The sequence below is a fragment of the Haliotis asinina genome, chromosome 14 (assembly GCF_037392515.1).
Source record: "Haliotis asinina isolate JCU_RB_2024 chromosome 14, JCU_Hal_asi_v2, whole genome shotgun sequence".
Lineage (NCBI taxonomy): Eukaryota > Metazoa > Mollusca > Gastropoda > Lepetellida > Haliotidae > Haliotis > Haliotis asinina.
Window position 1 is genome coordinate 2,163,011 of NC_090293.1, and position 23,182 is coordinate 2,186,192.

Here is a 23,182-nt window from a genome sequence, read left to right on the forward strand (position 1 = left end):
TGAACTTTATTCAATTTCTTGTCAGTTTTGGTTTGTGGACAATGATGGAATGTAACCAGGTAATCATGACTTGATCTCTTTAGCTTCATGCAAAGACTTTAGTCGTTGTGGTCAACAGGAGAGTCTTAGACAATTTGGACTGCCGGCCACCACGTACGAGGCCTCTATCCATCTCTCGGGCTGTCTGTCAACATTTTCTAAACTGTAAAATGTATATATGTATATATGCAATGTGTTGTTAGACAAACATATATGTTTGGCTCCACTGTGCTTAGTAGAAAACTGTGTGCCTTGCAAACATGACAAAAAGTATCGCGTGGTCAAACATAGCAGGTCTCATACTAACAACAGAGTCCGTTGATGAGTCACTTGCACTGGCAGAATATAAAATGATGGCTGTCTGTAAATAATTTAGTAAATAACACACAGTCTAGTGACTGACATTATGAGCAATAATTTTCATAGTTTGAACGAGATAACATGCATTAACCAAGTCATCAACTCTTCCCTCCAGTCAGTTTCTTCTTACAAGAATGGGTTGCTGAAGGCCAAAACTAACTCCAGTCTTCACACATTTGTTCTGCATGTAACAAAACAACCAAAACCTGCTAACTTCAAGTCATTGCATTCAGATCACGCAGATGACTTCTCCCATTTCACTGATCCAGTTTTCTCTGAAAAGAGCTGACCTGAGATCACTTAAGAATCAATTCCTGCACCATCATCCACCAACACAGAGCCTGTAAGTGAGGGAACTATCACTGTCATGAGGAGAACAAAAAGCGGAAGTACGTCCACTTAATCAAAAACAGTTTAAACTTCAAATCAGAGTGTTGATGATGAGCTATTTTTCAAGAGTCACCTATCTGACAAGGTAATTTCACATGTTCTGTATAGAAAAATGTAACATTCTTCCAGCAAACACACATGACTGGTAATGACTTGAGGCCCTGTGAATACTTCAGCTCACAAAGCTAATTCATGCCTTCACTTATTCTCGTAATTCACTTTTCCTGAGTCCTCATTCTGCTCGGAATCCCATTTGTGTCGCCTGTGTAAGCCATGTGCGGCAGGATCAACCCAACTGAACACAACACCACGCTGCAGAAATCTAGTGACAGTCCACAGAGCAGAGAAAACAACTAGTGTCACCATTCAGGGTAAAGAAATATTTAAAGGACCACCAAACTGAATTTTTTGGTACTCTTTTTATCACTGCATATGAAAGACTTTTGGTTAGTCATAAACGAAACACCATTTTTTTAAAAAAAAAACTTGTGGTTAATTAATACCAAGCGCTTAAAAGTTGCTAAAAAGCTGTCTGCTTCTCTCTCGCCCGCAAATGAAACTGCAGACAGGTTACGTAACTCTGTCGCCAGAGTCCTACAGTGACGTCATAGAAGGAACAATTTCCCGTTAAATGTATAGAAAATGTGTAGGAAGCTCGTCATTTCACTGATTTCTCGATGTCACCAAAAACATGCCGAATTGTTGTGTTGCCATCAATTGTTCTTTGGGGTCGGGTGATGGTGACACTATGCACAGATTTCCACCAGACTCCGTAGTTTGTGCTTAAATTGGTTGTTTATGTGTGCGAAGTGAGCTTTGTGGAAGCCTGTGGTATATACTAAATCGAATGGTTCGCCCCCAACCATGGTTCCAGGATAGAAAATGGAGTAAAATCAAGACTGCTTACTACACATTGCTGACCAAAAGGATTTTGCATGGATATATCGCTTTCTTCCTCGGAAACGAGGTTGTGGTCGAAGTGACAATATTATCGTAAGTAATATTATATTGACCCCTTATATTGACCGATTCCAAGACTGAAATTGTTATGCTATAAGCAATGTCATGTAAAATCCTAATGTCCATCAATAAAATACATATTTTACGACTAGTAGAAAGTAATTGTCCCTTTGTAAGTCAGTGAAAACAAACTTAAATAGCATTCATCCCAAGACAGGGTGCTGCCATTTTTGAAAATCGTGAAGTCAAATCAATTTGAATTAATGAGATTATGTATGGTTTGTTCTCATCAAGTTAGAAAATCAAAACTACATAAATATGTATTTGAATCATTACCAAAAGGAGATTGCATGACCCAACCTGTAACATAACCTAAACGATGTCGGGGTCGAAGTGAAAATGCTGCGCGATAAATTTCTTCACTTGCTAAATTTACTTGGTTTGTAACGTTCACTCACCAGTATGTAGACACTTGTCAGTATAAGTCTTTATATTGGTCTCATAATCCTAATTACTTTGTAATCATACTTGCATGCATTTTGAAACTTAATAAAAAGAAGCGATCTGCGAATGTATAACAGGAATGTAATATGTAGACATTTCATAGTTTTCCTATATGAATCATAAATCACACGCACGCCCTAGTGTATGTCGTCTGCATCATTACACTTAACGATGAAAACAATGATTCTGTTGAAAGTTACGATAACGTATTCAAAATAAACATGCAAATATTAAAATTAAACTTATAGGAGCAATTTCAGGCTATTACCTTCTTCGAGGAATATATCCATCAATATCCACAAAAACAAGTGATATATTTCTATGAAAAAAAGGGTTGTAACTCGAAAACTAGGCAAAGCAGGAGACAAAACTAAATGATAGTAGATTGTGAGAATGTATAGCTTTCATTTTTCTTAACAGCTTTCACGATTTCAGGTTTGTACAAACCTGTGAACGAAATAGTTTAACCCCTGAAATGTAGATGAATACTGCACATACCCTCATTTCTATACCCACTATTACGTCACGGAGACGTGCCGCTCTGATTGGTTGAAATTTCGTTTGCGGTTGAGAATTGTGCACTGTTGACAAAAAGGTCGATTTAAGGTAATTAAAGATCGAAATGAGCAGTTTTAATGACGCGGTTTCAATTATAACGATGTCAGCAACTGATTTTGCATTTGTACCTTATTAGAGTATATGTGACCTTTACGGATTGACATTGTCCCACTGCACCACCTTTAAAACACCTGACATTCAGCAGGTTAAATATAAGACCTTGTATTTTCATTCTGCAGCAAGAAAATGGACTGATGTCATCCCACTGCAGGGCAGATAGCAGAACTAATTCTGTCAGGCAGATAGGAACTTCTCACACAGATGAGCGGGTAACAAAACTGATATCAACAGAGGAGATATAAGAACAATTCTACCATCACTTCAGTAAATTTTGGATTGTGATTGGTTACTAAAGTCATTCAGAGGCATACAATCAGGTTACATACCGCTGATTTTCTAACACAGTATGTAGTGTTTTTAAATGTTCATAACACTGTATGATGAGGGATGGAGATAAAGCATACTGTGTTGGAAAATCTGTGGTATATAACAAAATTATTATAGCTCTAATTTTTATTTTCATTAAAGCTAGCGCATTTAGGTTTTTTCAAATATCATCCAAATGCACGGCAGGTACAACAATTGATTTCATCACTCCACAATGGACAGATAAAACCCTCTGCAGAGCATGCAAAAGAACTGAACATTCTACAAAGCAGATAAAAGAACTGAAATCAGTCTACAGAGAATATGAAAGAACTGAACATTCTACACTGTAAAAACATCTTGATGTAATACAAGGCATGAGAGAGAAACAATTCTCTGAAGAGGGAAATAAAACCCTGTACCTATTGAATAGCTGCTGTCTTTCAAATATTTCTAGTGTTTTCAGAATGGTAAACTGAATAATGTTGACAGTTTTCAGTAGTAGTAACTTCTGTCAGTGTATGTGGTTTTATGCAATGCTTGTCCGGTCATAAACCATCATATTTCTGCTTGTGATGTAAAACTTAACAAGACACATTTTCTGATGTGAGCAAGAACCATGCATTCCCTAAATGCTTAAGACTTGTGTACAACACTGAAAACCAGCTCAGACTTGTGTACAACACTGAAAACCAGCTCAGACTTGTGTACAACACTGAAAACCAGCTCAGACCTGTGTACAACACTGAAAACCAGCTCAGACCTGGGCACAATACTGCAAACCAGTTAAGACCTGTGTACAACACTGCAAACCAGTTAAGACCTGTGTATGACAGAGGGCACCAGATCATTTAGGTTATCACACTCAATACATCTGCAACCAAGCATGATTTAAATTCTCCTATGAAACAAACACAAACCATTAAAAACAAATTGGAACTTTCTGGTTTAATTGGAAGTTTGTTTTTATTTGATCCAACTACATGCAGGAAATCTGAAGGGAATAAATTGCTGTCAGTTCAGCACTCTGCATCCTCCGGACTGTCAGACTGCATTATGAGGAGGAAGCTGTAACCTGTCAACCTTCTGTCAGGGGACTCCAGTTCAAATGCAAGGTGCTGCTGAAGTTTATGGGCTGGATGCTGGCCATAGTGTAAGGTAGCAATGCATTAAGACACTCAGCAGGCATTTGCTGTTAAGTGATTAGTGGGATTAAAGGGGGCTGCTGGATTGCAGTTTACACCTGCGAAAGAAGGTAGATTTTTTTGTAATATCCAAATACGCTTTTGCAAAGACTATGACAGCTCATTAAGATTTACAACCATTCATGTGGTAAAGGGCATGGCTGAAAATGTACAGAGTAATATGCAAAGGCTTGGGGATAAATTTGCTGTAGTTCGGGACATGTACATGTTGTAGTGTTGGGATGTACAGGTTGTAGTGTTGGTATATATACTGGTTGTATTGTTGGGACTTGTACTGGTTGTAGTGCTGGGACATGTACAGGTTGTAGTGCTGGGACATGTACAGGTTGTAGTGCTGGGACATGTACAGGTTGTAGTGCTGGGACATGTACAGGTTGTAGTGCTGGGACATGTACAGGTTGTAGTGCTGGGACATACAGGTTGTAGTGCTGGGACATGTACAGGTTGTAGTGCTGGGACATGTACAGGCTGTAGCGTTGGGACATGTACAGGTTGTAGTGCTGGGACATACGGGTTGTAGTGCTGGGACATACAGGTTGTAGTGTTGGGACATGTACTGGTTGTAGTACTGGGACATGTACAGGTTGTAGTGCTGGGACATGTACAGGTTGTAGTGCTAGGACATGTACAGGCTGTAGTGCTGGGACATGTATTGGTAGTTCATGTAAAAGGAAAGTGGTATAACGTTGTCCTTTCTACTGAAGGACCTCCAACTGAAATTTAGACATGTTCCACTCATCTCTTCATGATTGACTGCTTAAGTTTATTAGTTTCACACCACTCTCAGCAATATTCCATCTATATGGCAGTGGTCTGTAAATAGTCAAGTCTGGACCTGACAATCCCGTCATCAACAGAATGAGCATTGACCTGCGCAACTGGGAACCAATGACATGTCAACCAAGTGAGCAAGTCTCACCACCCAGTCCTTAGTCACCTCTCATGAAAGGCACATCTCCTCAAGATAAATTCAAGAAGCAATGTTAGAATTTACTGAAAGTTCAAATCAGAAATTTAACTTAAACAATACCTAGAATCCTGCAACACAAAAGGGAGATAAAAACACTGTATCCTCTTGACAAGACTAAGACTGAGTGATCACAAACTAGAAATTGACCTGGGTAGGAGAACAAGACCACCAACACCTCTGGAAGACTGTCTCTGTAGTCAACGCTCAGTCCTTGAGGATGAAGAACACTATTTCATGTGTTGTAGTATATATTCAGATGTAAGACACTCTCTTGCCTCTCAAATTAGTAACTTTCAAAGGCTTATATAATTACTACCACCGAAAAATTTAACCGGTCTACAAATAATGAAACAAACCGTTCAGAAATAATCTGCTACCACATGTACAACTCTAAACAAATATGTATGATCTCTAGATTGTCCTAGGTCATTATGCACCTTCATGTTAGTATAGATATTGTTTCTCTGACTTATTATATATCTCGTTCATGTAGTTCATACAATATTCTATTCTTTTTACATGGAACATTTGCATAATAATATAATCTTTGTTGTGTTAAGAAGATTTTATGACAAGAATGCAGTCGTGAAACACTCACAGATTGTCAGCTTGAAAAGCTGAGGTTACAGCTGTGATTTACGAATAAGTCTGAGTCATATCCAATAGATGCATCCTGTTTCACTGGCCTAAGTAATACTTCACAATTTTATTGCTCCCAAAACAGAAACAATATGCATTGCAATGTAGTTTTGAGCAGCCCACTATGAATAAATGCATGTGGCGCCCTCTGGTGCAGAGATGATGTCAGGATCAGTTGACGGAACCAACCAACAGAGGCTGATACTACTGCACATAAAACTGATCATCGATATTCTCAGTTCTCATATCCTGAAGTAAATGTATTCAGCAGCCTTCCGTGATGGGGTAAACCCCATCAGAATGGGCTTGGTAACATCATACATGACAGAGTTGTTGAGGTAGTGAGTTGTATGTACATCAGACAGCAGCCATGATATTGAATGGCTTCATGTGTCCACCATGAAAGCCTACCAGTTGAGTGTATGTATAAATTCTGATAAGAGGTTCGCATGACAAACTCAAGATGATAAGTTCTGTATTCCCACATCTGAAGTATCTGATCCATGGCAGACCTTTTCTCAATGAACGTCATTCAGATACACATCTAGGTAATTGTCCCATTCATTAACTTTTAACACGGACTATTCCAGGGGCCATTGATCGGGCTTCACACTGCACTGACAGCCGTCTGGAAGGATAGCTGCTAAAATTCATTTCTGATGACATTGTGATGATGTGACAGCACTGTACACCAGTGCCCATGTTAAAGCAAAAACCTGCACATTTCACACAAATAAATCTACATTTGAGATACTTCCTGCCTGCATGGTCTGCATGCAAATCATTTTGTGTACTGGTAGTTACTTTTTGAAATTATTTCCTTAATTCTCAGAATACTGACTTGCAAAGGAAACCCAACATTGCCCGTTTTGCCATGATCATGTTACTGAAGCTGTCTTAGCATTTTAGGAATGCAAAATGTTTTTCCTACTATGAACACTCTCCTCATGAAGAGGCTAAAGCATTTTATATGTAAAGAAGACAATTTTGGGACCATAGTGAACAAACTTCCTTTATCTTGTGACAAACGTTTTGATACAGATTCTTGTACTGCTGCTTAACAACGAATCTGTATTAAGACCTCATGCACACAAAATAAAAGAAGTTGTGATCAATAAAGTTTATTCAGCATTGGACATCCAAACTTCTGAAATTGATCCCAATAACATGTCAACTGTCACGAAATAAGGGGTTTCTTTTGTTTGTTGTTTAACAATATTCCGGCTATATCACAGGAGTCTGTAAATAATTGAGTCTGGAACAGACAATTCAGTGATCAACAATGTGTACATCGATCTATCTATACCACTCGATTCATTTATATGACAAGCATGACTTGCTGAAGACCAATTCAAACCCAGATCTCCATGGTGTCATAACTGAGACACAACACATGAACTAACCAGTTCTGCAGGCATATTTGTAGAGGCTTTGGACAACAACAATGCATGGTAATAACTTCATGCTCCCAAAGCTTTGTATTCCAGATCAGGGATGATCTGGCACTTGGTACCTGTTAAAAAAGCACATGGTATCTGCTTTAAAGGGTACCCACTCATTCATTTATAGAAAAGGACAAGATGCGCTATCATTGGTATAAGAAATGATGTCTTCTGTGCAACTCTATCCTCAGTGTTTTACACTGTTCCTCTGCCACAAATATTTGCAGAGATGAGAAACAACCAGATATCTCTTCCCACGCCATGCTAACCAACAAAAGATATATATCCTCATTTCATGTGTATATCAAACAGATGTGGGCCATCATTTGTCTGAATGCACTCTTGTTACCTTTTAAGAAAATCTTGTAATATAACTGATACACTAGTGAGAGTTTGGTTTGCCACAGGGTGGCAAAGTGCACTTATATGGCCTCTGGTGGGATGCAATGAGTTTTAATGCTGATTCAATTATTTCTTCACTTGCACCACAATGTACAGTGTGTTCATGGCTGATTGCAATCTAGACCTTTAGTCTTTCCATGTGACTATCACGCTCAGACACATTACATATGCTCATACTAGTCTGCCCCCTAGATGCCAAGCACCAGACAGGGCACAACAAACAGCATTTCATGACATGTTCTCATTGAACGTGGCCAGGGATTGCAGTCTTTCTTTCACTGGCTGAACATTCTATCCATTACACAGATGATTTGGTCATGTTCAGTTATAATGCAGCACATCAGGTGAATTTCAAGTCGTTGCTATTTACCATGAGTAACACAATCAGGATGAACATGTCCCCAGCGAAACTCTATGAATGTATTGTCTCCCCTCAGGCAAAGTAACTTGAAAGTGAGGACAGATTTCTTCTTTGCATGGTCGAATGTCAGCTGTAAATTACAACAATGGCAAGCTTGCTATTCATCAGTCTCAAGGGCTCAATGGTGTTTGTGCGACCCTGCTGTAAATGTGTTTCTCTTTTCTCATTTACACTCTGCTCAACCCATTCTCTTTGGCTTGATTCTGTCCAGTAATCTCCATTGCCTGCCATCACTTGGCAGATACACCACCACAGTGATGGCTGAGAGACATTAGCTCGATTGCTCTCTCTCACCACCATGTTAACCCACTGGCCATGGAACATCGAAGACTCTGAGATTGTTGTGATTGATGTATTCAAAATGCTTAGACTGTTAATGCAGAGAAACTAAAGTAGCTGCGAAAATGGTGATCAAAGCACTGAAATATTTACATTGTCGCCTGTATTTTGGGATGCTTGACAAACATGGGTTTGAGCTGATGCTGATTATGGCCATTATCTGATAATAATCTAGATACAAAATAGTCTGCATGCCTGAGTTCCACATTCTATCAGATAGTATACCAGGGGGGAAGGGCAGCTCATTTGTTCATCTCTCAAAACAACCAGGTTTGATATCTCACATGGGTAGAAGAAGTGAACCACACTTTTTGTCCCCTGGTATGAAATTGCTGGAATATCATTAAACACAGCGTAAACTACCAGTTTGACATAATGTTCCAAAAGGTAATACAGCACCAGTTTGACATAATGTTCCCAAAGATAATAAAGCACCAGTTTGATGTCATGCTTCTAAAAGTAATGAACTACCAGTTTGATGTGATGTTCCCAAAGATAATTTATGATATCATGCTCCAAAAGACTATACAAAATCACTTTTGTGTCATATTCCAAAAGATAATACAGCACCAGTTTGATGTCATATTTTCAAAAATAATACAAAAACAGTTTGACGTCATGTTTCTCAATGGTAACACCCTACTAGTTTGGCATGGTGTTCCCAGAGAGACTACATCACCAGTTTGCCAAGATGTTCTTACAGGTAATTCACAACCACTTGTGAATGTTACATCTGCAGTTGGATATGCTCCCTCAAATAGAGAACTGTGCTTCTCACTATATATTAATTACGTCATCTCTTGCAGGCATGCCTCCTCCTATACATAATACTCAACCAGTTTGACAATATTCAAACCGATGATACATCACCAAAGGAAAATGCTTTATAACAGATCTATTGAGCCAGGTTATATTACCTGCTAGTGGGAATTCATTTGATGAAAATCTACTTTCAGGGCAAAGTTTGGAGTATTGTTTAGAATGTCAACATAGGGATATTGTATATAACCCTAAAAGAAGGTTTACCTGAGAAAAAAATAACCTCCAAAATGATGCATACATGACATCTGAGGTTTAAATGCATCAATATAACGCACCTGAGGAGTCAGGGTTAATGGGTGCGATATCACACTGTGATGACAATGGCATGTTCATGAAACAATTCCTCAAGGTGATGTCCCATATGATGAGATTATGTCACAGACTCATTACTGTTGTCAGTGTGTGAATATTGATTACTAAGGAGAAACATTACCTGAGTCAAGTTCAGGGTATTGACAACGACCACAGCTACTTACCTGAAACAGAAAGAAAATGCATGTAATTATTATTCATTGATGCGTGCATGGTGTCAGTCTGGGATGTACCTTGAAACTATGTACCTGGGATCTACCTGAGATCTACCTTAAAACATCCATCAAAATAACTGGAGCCAACCTGGACTCAACCTGGAGTCTTACCTTATACCCACAGCCTACCTGTAATCCATCTACCTGGAGTTAACCTCACAATATCTACTTGGAGCCTTACTGTTATATACTTTCAAACTACCTGGAACCTAATCCAATAGTCAAATTGAACTGGATGTCACCTGTGCCACAGTAAATGATGTTACTGCTGCAAATGAAGATGCTATGGTGCTACACCTGAACAACATGAGGCACACCTGAGAGCAGGTAGCTCTGGCATCACCTGGAGCAAGGTACACAGACAGATCCATCCATCAATCATACTCAGGTGCTGACAAATCAGGGAGCATACAGTCTGCTAGTGAGGCAATTCTTGTCTTCTGCTGGGCTCACTGCAGAGCCACTTTGGACTCACATGACTGGGGAACGAGTTAATTTACATTCTAGTATTTTTCGTAATTTTGAAGTGGTTATTCCATGCGTGTTATCAAAATAGGACTTTCTTTAAACAAATTAAATAAACCAAAATATTATCCTTGCAGAAATTATCAGTAGTAATAGATTTATGATAATTCTCACATATGAAAGTCTGTAGTTATCAAGTCTTGACCAGACAATCCATTGAGTGACGTTATGGTCATCCATGTACACAGCTGGGATACAATGACATGCATCAACCATGTTAGTGAGACTGAATAAATAAGATGTAAAAACTGAAAACTGAAACAAAAATTTAAAACAAATATTACAGTAAAATGACTTATATCTTAGGACAAGGACCTAATAATTACAGAGTGATAACAAACTCCATTGATACTCTCACATAACATAAGGTTGTGTTAGTATATAAACAGAATGATAAACTCCATTCATACTCTCATCTAATATAAGGTTGTGTGTATATATACATGAGATAATGGAACTGACACCTGAGTTGTCGGCAGTAGGAGTTAATAATAAATTAAACTCCCCCATGAGTTACCCACAAGTTGGACCACCCAATCTCAACAAGTGTATTTTTTGTAAGAAGAGATGGGGTGTGGACATACTGAAATACTGCTTCTTGCAAACCAAGAATAGACAAATGACAACTTGTTGATACTTCATATTCTGACAGGATCATCTCAGAGAGCAAACTACAGTCTATTTTTCCCTCTCAACCTGAGCCTTTACCTCCATAATGTGAAGGTCATCATGTATATCCTAATCCTTAGCATGTGTTTCCTCCTCCTGTTTTCTGTGTCTCTCCAGACATTCTTCACATTCCCCATCCCAGAACATGTATGTAGCTATCAATCAAGAGCACAATGACCTCCATCAAAGGTGTGCAGTTTCATAATGTGAGCATAATATTCTGATGAAAGCAATCAGCAATGACGTATGATGCTTTGTTCTTGTCAGATAGCGCTGTGAATCCCTGCATGTGGACTTCCAGAAGGTGTGCATACATCACCACCATCACCTGAGTCCCTGTTTGTTTACAACCAATCCAATCATCAATGAGAGTTTGTGCTGACAGATCAAAGCCACAATCAGAAAAAGAAAAATCAGATATTCCTGGTAATGCATAGTTTTTTATCCTATCCACCTAAACAATCTCAACTCCAGATACTTTAATACTTCCACATGTCAATGGAGTCTACAAATTGTTCTTGTGCATGTAACAGCTAATAAGACTAAATTCAAAAAAGAAACAAAACCTTCTTTAAATCCCAGGAAATGTCCGTTGTCCAGTTCTGACTCTATGTCAAGTGTTCATTCATGACTTACTATCCAATAGTGACCATGATAAGTGAGTGCATCCTGTCCACAACACTTACAGTTCCATCAATCACAGTCCCTTAAAGATTGGTCAAGAAGCAGTCCAGAGTGAGTGAGTGAGTTTAGTTTTATGCCGCACTCAGCAATATTCCAGCTATGGTCTGTAAATAATTGAGTCTGGACCAGACAATTCAGTGATCAACAATATGAGCATCATTTTGCACAATTGGGAACCGATGACATGTCAACCAAGTCAGCTAGTCTGACCAGCCAATCCCGTTAGTGACCTCTTACGACAAGCATAGTCGCCTTTTATGGCAAGCATGGGTTGCTGAAGGCCTATTCTACCCCGGGACCTTCAAGGGTTGGAGCAGCCCAGAAACGTTGTTATACGATAAAGAAGAAGTTGCTATCCATATACTTGTCTCATACATTCACCAACTTCTAAATGCCTCACAAGAGTCTAATCCCAATACTGTCGGTGGAAAACGAGAACCAGATGTGTTGAGCCAATTGATGTCTCTGGTTTACATGAGTGAGTTAAAGTTTGATCATGGAACTATACATTGCACATTGTGATGGACTACCAGCGTGCATCTGATCCCATACATTGCACATTGTGATGGACTACCAGCGTGCATCTGATCCCATACATTGCACATTGTGATGGACTACCAGCGTGCATCTGATCCCATTCAATTGACTGCTAGTGGTATTGTGCATTGCCAAGTGTTTGTTACAGTGTGTGCATGTTTCTTCTATTACGGAGTCAAATACATCTCACACAACAGTATGACAGTTCTGTACAAGAAAGAGTTGCAGAGATGCCAACCTCTGTGATTTTATTGTAGTTGCTATGAATTTTCGCATTAATACAATTGCACTAGAAATTCTATGAAATTTGAAGAAAATTCATCAAAATTCAGATATATGGACAAAATCATACACTAAAACAAGACAAGAAAAAGAAGCAAACTCCTGATAGTATGGAAATCTGCCATTGGAGGCATCTGAAATTAAAGATTCACCCTTGACTGATTTTAGCTAGGCTACATTTCTGTACAGAGAAACATAGCGGGGAACACACATCTGTAGTATGCTTTCTGACAACCTGTGACCCCTTCAGACCAACTTGAACTTCCTGCTGCTTGGCATTTACAAGTTTTGAATATTCACAAATTCAATATGTACGCTGTTCTAAAGAAGGTAAGGCCAAATATTTTTCACAAGACTTGAGTTAATCAAACATGCCATGAAAAAGATGTTTCTTAACTTCTATTGATTTCATAGTGTGCATCATGTCAAAGGCTCACACTGGGCTCAAGGTTCACAGAAGGGCAAGACCTTGACAAACAACAGACTGTGGAAATCCCTGTTGCTTCACTATCCAGCAGCTGAGTGACAGGTTATTAATAACCAATGACTAAATAAATTCTCTTCATTCATAGATACATCCCTTTCCATGTCTGAACTTTTAGCTTTTTCAGTACATTCTATTTGTACGTCCATTTCCATGAAGACAGTCAATGTCTTTGTGCATATTGGCTGAAATTCCCCAAAGAATGAAATGTGTATTGGAAAATATGAATACAGTATGATTACACCTGGAAATCTCTCATCAGCTTCCACTGCCGTATCTCACTTGTCCTGGCCAACTAATGGTGTCAGTATTGTGAAGCCATTCCAACAACTTAGTCCTGGTTCCGACCCTTTGTACGCAGTAATCCAGCTCCATCAAAATAATGACTTTTGAGGTCTACTAATGTCACACGCAGAAAACGGTACCAGTTTAAAAAATTGGGTCCTATCAATCCTTTGTCTGCGTAATGTGTACCTCTCCTTATTTCTGATCTGTGAGAACAGTTTGGGATTCTTGGACAGAAGATATAACAAGACTGAAGCTGCTCAATTAGCACTTGTCTCCTGACTGTCACATCAAAGCATGGTACAAATGGGTGGATTATAAACTGTGATCTTCCATCACTGCCACTCAGTCCTATTATCTTGACAATGTGACCATGTGTCTGTGAGACATGATGATGATCAAATCATCAAATCTGGACTAATGACATCCATACATGTATACATGGCATGCACTGAATCCTTGGACCAATTAATGGCGCCAACAGCTGCTCAAACAATATTAGAAACTGAAATATTGACAAATCACAGTCAGTAATTATATTCTATTTCTATACACTGGAGTTTTAGAAATAATCAATACAGATCCAAATGTACATTTTATGAAGTCACAAATGAAATCACAATTACAATTTAATTAGAATTTTTAAAATATGAACTTCTGAGACTAGAAGTCTATTTGGTTGTCTGAGATTGCTCCACGACATGATGAGCATGTTCAGAAACAGTCTCTGCATGTGATCATACCGCTGACACATACAAATCTTCACACACACATTGTACATTTCTTGGGAAGCAGGGATTTACCTTGAGTCTTGTATTTGAGGGTCCCTGTGAGTCATGCTTATAATTTTCAGGGGTCCTGGACAACAAAATGGGGGGCCTGGACAACACAATGGAGGCCCCAGAAGCTTAAATATTGTAATTACTGTCATTGTGATGTGTTCCATTTTTCATGTACTTAACATTGAAGATGATTTTATGAAAAAGAACTGAAATATTTTGCCATCATACACTACAAGTTTAGACAGTGGTGTCAGGTGTTAATTCCAGGGAGTAGAGACAGAGCTGAAATGTGATCCCTTCCAAGTTTGCCTCTCAGGCACCAGAAACTATTTTACTTCATTTCAGCTCATAATACAATGGAAGCTGTCAAAACTGGCATCTGTCCAATCCAGCAGTTGTCAACACCAGCATGAAATCTAAGTCCCATCTGTGGTTTGTACATTTATCATGAGTGCTGTAATCCAACACGTTGTCTAAACTGGACTGTTTCTTCAGTCCCAGTGAGTGCCAGTTTAGACAACTTCCATGGTGCAGTAATTTCATGGATTTCATGGACTATGGCATGTCTTCCGCCAGCAAACCTGTTAATATTATACAATAAAAATAAAACATTTGTTAGACCATGTTATTAAAATATCACTGAAAGACCATTAGAATCTATTCACAGAAAGCCATTACAGATTTTATTGAATATACTTGTCTCAGGGGATGTTTGACAAAACCTGACGACATTGACTGAGCTGGAAGAGATTGATCTCAGGAATGTATTGTATTTAATCCCCTGAATTTTTTAACATTTTAAAAAGGCATCTCCAAACCATAAAAAGTATCCATTTCCTTCATGTTCACATTTTTTAATTGGTCATATGCAAAATCATGGTCAATTTTTCATGTCCAACTCCCATGGCCCTTCCACCCTCCTCCCTCAAATAGAATAAATTTTTGAGGTGACCCCTTATCTTTGTGTACTTATTTTTCGATCCCTCTATTATGTCCCTAACAACTGGAAAGTCACCAGCAAGACTCATCAAGCCTTTTAGTACATTTCTGTTGGCCTGAACATTCAATTCTGCATGCTAATATCCACTTATTTGAGTAAACGTTTTCATAACACTATTAAAGTTTTCCCATTTCCCAATCAGTCACTGATTCACAACATATGCATTGGGATGTTCCAGCAATTGTGCATACAGCAGTTTTAGGAAATAGACTGTTTCAATACAAATGTGCACAGAATCACCACATGTGGCCTGATGAGTGGAATGTAATCATGTCAGTTTGGTTTATTGTATCAACTCCACACAGACACAGACACAGACACAGACACAGACAGAGCTATGCATCATCCTTCAGGCTGCATCCTACACTTTCAGATATTCACTCCTTTAGTTCTTGAAGTTTATCAAGATGTGTTTACATATGATAAATATCTTACACAGGGAAAACTTTTGTCTTTCACAAGCTGCTGGCAGGTATAAATCACACTGTTTATTTCTAATGCTTGATAATGATGATACCTGAGACACACATGAGCAAACAAATCAAACTATGTCACTCCTATTGTCATTGGTGTGTAAGAAATTTAGTCTTTGCGGTAACCGTACCACTCAACATACAGTGACCATTGCAGAAAGCACAGTGAGTGAGTCAGTCAGTCAGTCAGTCAGTGAGACTGTTTTAAGCCACACATAGCAATATTCCACCTATATGACAGCAGGCTGTATATAATCAAGTTTGGACCAGACAATCCAGTGATCAACGGCATGAGCATCAATCTACACAATTGGGATATGTGGCATGTGTGAACCAAGTCAGAGAGCCTGGCAGGCATGGGATACTGATAAATTTTAACCATCTTCACAGATCCCACCCTCTGGAAAACCCCAACCTAAACATAATGGAACCGTACATCAGTTGATGGTCTCAAAGATTCTGCACCACATTATTTCCCCTTCAGACCAGCCCTTTCTGTAATACCCCAAATGAAGCACATCCAGATTTCTTCTGGTTACGAATCTCTCATCTCACTGGAGCCGCTTTTCCATTTTGTGATATAAAAGTACAAACATATTTAATCATTAACACACACACTGAGGCAGCCAGTGGAATAATGTAACCTACATTGGCAATACAGCAATTCTTCCTGTTTACAACACCTTGACTGTGGAATATCTTAAGAAGATTTAATACCAATCGGGATTATAGAAATAATTAAACTAACAGTAAACCTCAAAGTTTAGCATTTGTAAAGAAACAGCCTGAAGAGATATTTATTTCGAGAGCAGATTTCACCGAGGTGCAGTCTAACCATTTCCATGTTATTTACTTAAATAAATACCCAAACAAGTCCAGTCAAGGTTGATCTGTCCTGATTACTGTCTCAGTGAAACTGTTTCAGCCCTATTATCAGAATACCTGCAGGGGATCAGTCATCAACATTGTGGGTTTGCTCAACAGTCTGCTAGACCAGAACAGTGACACATTCAATGTATTGCTTACTGATGCAGAGTCCTGTCAGTTCACGGGATGCCACCAGCCTGGAGACGCTCAACCCCTTGCTACAGCCACATCACCAGTTTATACACAAACAATGAGATCAAGATAATCACAACTGTTTCATTGTCAGAATCAATAAGATTGACAGAAACAATGGTCCACTGAGCTTAATCGACCTTGTCTGACATGACAAATGACAGCTAACACACCTGTGTTGTACCAGTGAGAGCTTCCCATGCAAATCCTAAACTGTGTCTTGATGTCTGATTTTACAATGGTAAATGTTCTTGCATGAATTATTTGTCACATATTTGTCATTCATATCAACATCTATATTTCATGATGCCCACTTCGACACAAAAGATAATATACTGCTCAAACCTTTGATAAAAGTTCTGGGATACTTTACACAAAGCTACTAGCACCAAATTCAGGAAATGTTATATCAGCTACCTATTTGTCATGGTGTGAATCTGTTCTGAAGCAATACTTAATATTATCCATGTACTACTGTCTACGACTCTTTCAGCAATCTAATCTATGCCTCGACACCACAAATATCCCAATCTAAAGTCTAGTGGTATATATGTATTGCGATATCCATTTCCCTACACAATTTCCTGATTCCTGATTGGACGTCATCGGAATGCTGCTCACAGTCATTTAACAATAATACCTGGCCTCTTGCTGTGAGCAGGAGTTAATAGCGTGGCACTGATCAGCAAATTGACCACAACTGGGGTGTGATGTGAAGTGATGTGAGAAGATGGCAGCAATAATCAAAGGATCAAGATCATCAGGGGTCATACTGTCGTGTAATGAGTTTTAATACCACTTATCTCAGCTTTAACAGTTGAATCTGGGCCAGAAACTATCCCAGTTGTAGGACATCAGCCTTTAAATAGTATTGTCAAGGCCATCAACACACATCATAGGTGTATGATATTGGCCTATAAATAGTACTGTCTGGCCATGGAAGGCTTATCACAGTTTATGACATCAACCTGTAAATAGTACTATCAGGCCATGGAAGGCTTATCACAGTTTATGACATCAACATCCTGAAAGTTTGTGATTATTTTGTCAAATTCAAATTTCCACTTCCATATGATTATCTGATGTTGATGCATTTGAAAAGACAATGACACTTGCATAACTTACTTAACCTAAGGTTTATGACTGTTTTCAGCCAAGTAGCATGTTGTCACAGACTGTCAAATTCAATTTGCCATTCACAAATTTGGTCACTATTCAGTTTACATAAAATGACATTGATAAACATATTCTTTTTCCATCTTCAATGATATATCCTCAAAGAGGCCAACCAGTATTTTTAATCGAGCAAAACTTCCAACAGGAAGTGGCGGCCACTTGTTGCTTAGCAACAGAATTTACTGGACATAAATGACCCTTCTAAAGACCTCTTTCATAGAAGACATGTTCAAAGACAGCAATAAAGAATATTGCTCATTAATATCCCCTGCTAATTACAAAGCCCTAGGCGATCAAACACCTATGAACTTTGCGAGATATGAACCTGCTGGCTTATGAAGTGTCACATCCAGTCTGGACGCGAATCAGGACTGGACACTTTCACACTGCCCCCTGGTGTCAGCCACTCTAATTAGATGTCAATGCGACAAAACAGAAAAGCCGGGAGTAATGTAGCCAGACTGTCCTCCAGTTGGCTTTGGCTGGTCAAGAAAAACATAATCACATCAGAGAACCTAAGGACTGCCTTTTCTTCAAGATACTTGACTCATATGAAAGGTATCACAGAGGCAGATTACAATAATCCTTCCCCAGAAGATGAACCCGCCACTGAGCTGTCCACTGACTCGATTTCACAGGGATGTTAGCAGAAGGTCATCAAGCATCCTGCAAGCTCTGGGTAGTTGCTTGATTGTAAGTTGATTATCAAATTAGTCACACAACCTTGCTTGTCGTACTATCACACATTCCTACGACTGATCGCCTTTCACATAGCCAGCAATATCACATATTCCCACAACTGATCTCCTTTCACATAGTTAGCTATATCACATATTCCCACAACTGATCTCCTTTCACATAGCTAGCTATATCACATATTCCCACAACTGATCTCCTTTCACATAGCTAGCTATATCACATATTCCCACAACTGATCTCCTTTCACATATTTAGCTATATCACATATTCCTCCTACAACTGATCTCCTTTCACATAGTTAGCTATATCACATATTCCCACAACTGATCTCCTTTCACATAGCTAGCAATATCACATATTCCCACAACTGATCTCCTTTCACATAGTTAGCTATATCACATATTCCTACAACTGATCTCCTTTCACATAGTTAGCTATACCACATATTCCTACAACTGATCTCCTTTCACATAGTTAGCTATATCACATATTCCTACAACTGATCTCCTTTCACATAGTTAGCTATATCACATATTCCTACAACTGATCTCCTTTCACATAGTTAGCTATACCACATATTCCTACAACTGATCTCCTTTCACATAGTTAGCTATATCACATATTCCTACAACTGATCTCCTTTCACATAGTTAGCTATATCACATATTCCTACAACTGATCTCCTTTCACATAGTTAGCTATATCACATATTCCTACAACTGATCTCCTTTCAGATGGTTAGCTATATCACATATTCCTACAACTGATCTCCTTTCACATAGTTAGCTATACCACATATTCCCACAACTGATCTCCTTTCACATAGCTAGCAATATCACATATTCCTACAACTGATCTCCTTTCACATAGTTAGCTATACCACATATTCCTACAACTGATCTCCTTTCACATAGTTAGCTATATCACATATTCCCACAACTGATCTCCTTTCACATAGCTAGCTATATCACATATTCCCACAACTGATCTCCTTTCACATAGCTAGCTATATCACATATTCCTACAACTGATCTCCTTTCACATAGTTAGCTATATCACATATTCCTACAACTGATCTCCTTTCAGATGGTTAGCTATATCACATTTCTACAGCTGATCTTGGCTGTTTGTTGGCAGTTGTTTCAAAGAACTGATCTTGTACTATGTTCTGTTTATTAACTTTACTTGTAATTTGAGAAAAATGGTATTTCATATCACATCTCACTATTCAGGATGATGCTGGATATCAGATGTCAGGTAAAAGAAAGATGTTGTCAGAGTGAGTGAGTGAGTGAGTGAGTGAGTGAGTGACTGACTGACTGACTGACTGACTGAGTTTAATGCTGCTTTTAGCAATATTCAAGCATTGTCAATTGTCACGGTGGGGTACACAAGAAATGGGCTTCACACAATACACCAATGTATTGATTCGAACCCCAGGTGTTCATCATGATGAGTGAACACTTAAACCACTGGGCTACCACACCACCTCAGTGTTGTCAGAGAAACACAGCACATTTGATCTTGTAACCAGATCTGAGTGGAACATTACCAGATCTGAGTGGAACATTGTTTAGTGCTACAGTCACATCACGGCAAGTAATGAGGGTAGAAAGATGGTGGTGATGATGGCGTCCCATATTTCCACCCAGGATGGACAACCACAATAACTGATCCATAGAAAACAACTTGGCACATCTTGTCACCCTAAACCCTAAACCTAACCCTAACCCTGCTATCCATGGCCCCCTCTGTAACACAAGTCCTGAGGTATCTTATATGTGAATCAAACTTACTAAATGGTATCCATGTTCACAAAATTATATTTTTATGAAAATGATAGTATTTCAAGATTCATCAGTACACTTGACTGCATGCTCCATGAGAACAAGATAATATCTTATATTACATTTAAGTAAGACAACATAGGGAATACAAGTCTTACTTAATCCCTGTTACATGTATAAAAGTCGGATCTGTGCTGCATCACTTCACTTTTGCTTGACAACACCATAAGAAGCTATGCCAGAATGTTGCATCATAACAAATAAAGAAGTTGTCATCCATACATTTTTCTTATTATTCATCAACTTCTAAGATGCCAATCAAACAGAACACTTTGAGAATGCCAGCATGGCATAAATGTTCAAGGGCAAACCTTACTGGCAAAGACACCAGTCTATATGTGAATCAAGGCAGCTACCCTGCACCCATGTGCAGACAGTGATATTGGTATCTTACGAGATCTGTGATTTGACCAGTTCAAATTTTGAGACATTTCACAATATAGAAATGACCCAACTTTACGGATGATCAACTTCTTAATTATAACAATGGCACCATTTCAGTATCGGTTCTTACACTTCCAACAAATCACAACATGACACCCATGTCCAAGGGTCGACATCACTGGCCACAATGAAGTATGTTCATGGCTCATTTTGGATAAGAGGTTTACATGAATGTAAAACAGCTGGATGTGAAATCCACTCATCTCGCTACATGTTCACTTCAATGTCATTAACAAGATAGTCAAAGTGTCCCCCCCGAAAGATTACTACTGGATTGTATATAAAACTCTGTAATTAATCCGAACAAATACGAAACTGAATAATAAGTGATACCTTTCAGCTTGAAAATCCTGAGAATGAAAGTAAAAAGGTCAAAGAAATTGTACTTGCAATACATCAGCAACACCATTTATTATTCCTGCAGACAGTACATCCCTCACAGTGCATACATCAATGACAAAGGCATTCAGTAACAAAACATGCCAGCAGAGTAAATGGTAACTGCTTTGACAAAATGTTTTGATCATATTGTTAATTGTGGAGGACAAATTATTTGTTTGTATATTTTTCAAAATGTGCATTTTAATTTATCTGCCATGAACATGTGCTTGTTAGCATACACACCACAAAACAATGTCAGCTGAGAAATATTTCTAGAATTTCTTGTTCAGATTATTTTTCTGAAGATGAAACGGCCAGAACCACAGTAAAAAGATAAATCTGTGTTTGTTCAAACACAGTTGAACCAATGTCATCCGAAAGGACTTGGCACAGAGATATTTATTTCTCAGACTTGCTAACAAAGACATGAAAATGTGCAGAAACCTTCAAAGAGCTATTTTCAGAGCCTATTTCATTTGCATGTAGCATGCTGTCATCATACACAATGAAGAGATGATACTGAAATAGAGCATGGATATAACTCTGAAATAGGGCAGTCATTCCATGGCCTTTTATACCACTGTTACATGCACGCATGAAGATGCAGTGTGGCCTTTTATACCACTGTTACATGCAGGCATGAAGATGCAGTATGGTCTTTTATACCACTGTTACATGCACGCATGAAGATGCAGTGTGGCCTTTTATACCACTGTTACATGCAGGCATGAAGATGCAGTATGGTCTTTTATACCACTGTTACACACAGGCATGAAGATGCAGTACGGCCTTTTATATCACTGTTACATACAGGCATGAAGATGCAGTATGGCCTTTTATATCACTGTTACATACAGGCATGAAGATGCAGTATGGCCTTTTATACCACTGTTCCATACAGGCATGAAGATGCAGTATGGTCTTTTATACCACTGTTCCATACAGGCATGAAGATGCAGTATGGCCTTTTATATCACTGTTACATACAGGCATGTAGATGCAGTGTGGCCTTTTATATCACTGTTACACACAAGTATGAAGATGCAGTATGCTCTTTTATACAACTGTAATGCATATGTATCAAGGGGCAGTAAACCTCGGGACATGCCCAAACAAAACCTGAAAGCAAGGCAGATCAGCAAATGGATGTCCAACTCATCTGTGGCAACACCAAGAGTGTTAATGGCTTCTTTGAGTTAATGTCTTTTCAAACAAAACCCCTACAAAATCCATAAGGTTTTATTTTGCAGAACTACAGTGTAAAGAAATGCTATTCAGAGTAGGAAAAGTAAATTGTGATGTCGTCAATACATCTTTCAACATACACAGAAGTAACGGTCCATCCACTGGATATAGATACAGAGTCAGTTGTAGAATACAATTTATCACTGCTTGCATGATCACTGCATTTCTATAGTGATGTGTAAGGAGGGCATTGCGTTTTGACTGGAATATGGACACTTTTACCACAGCTGGCTAAAAATGATTGATTATTGGAGATATCGTCAACAAATTATTGATGATTATCAATATGAAAGCTATTATCAGTAATATCGCATATCAAATTTTGTGATAAGCAGCCTGTGCATTGTTAGCATCAATCTACGTCAAGTCCTCAAGCAGCAACAACATGACCACCAAAAGTGACACTGACATAACCAGCTATTCACATATGTAAGTCTGACCACCCCTGGATACTGGTCATTACTTATCTGGTTGAGGATGGAGACAGAGGACATGGCATCATACGAAGTTGTTTCTTCAGGAGACCCACCTACAATCATAACCTAATGTATTTTCACATTTAATGTTTACAGAGAATGTCATGTCTAGTTGACAAAGGTCCCGTTA

At 38.6% G+C, this 23,182-nt stretch overlaps 1 protein-coding gene across 2 annotated transcripts in view; it reads right to left on the reverse strand.

The window, feature by feature from the left end:
- LOC137262135 (tumor protein p53-inducible protein 11-like) overlaps positions 1-23,182 on the reverse strand; it is a 195,267-nt gene that overhangs the window by 137,129 nt on the left and 34,956 nt on the right. The gene's annotated exons all lie outside the window — the stretch shown is intronic.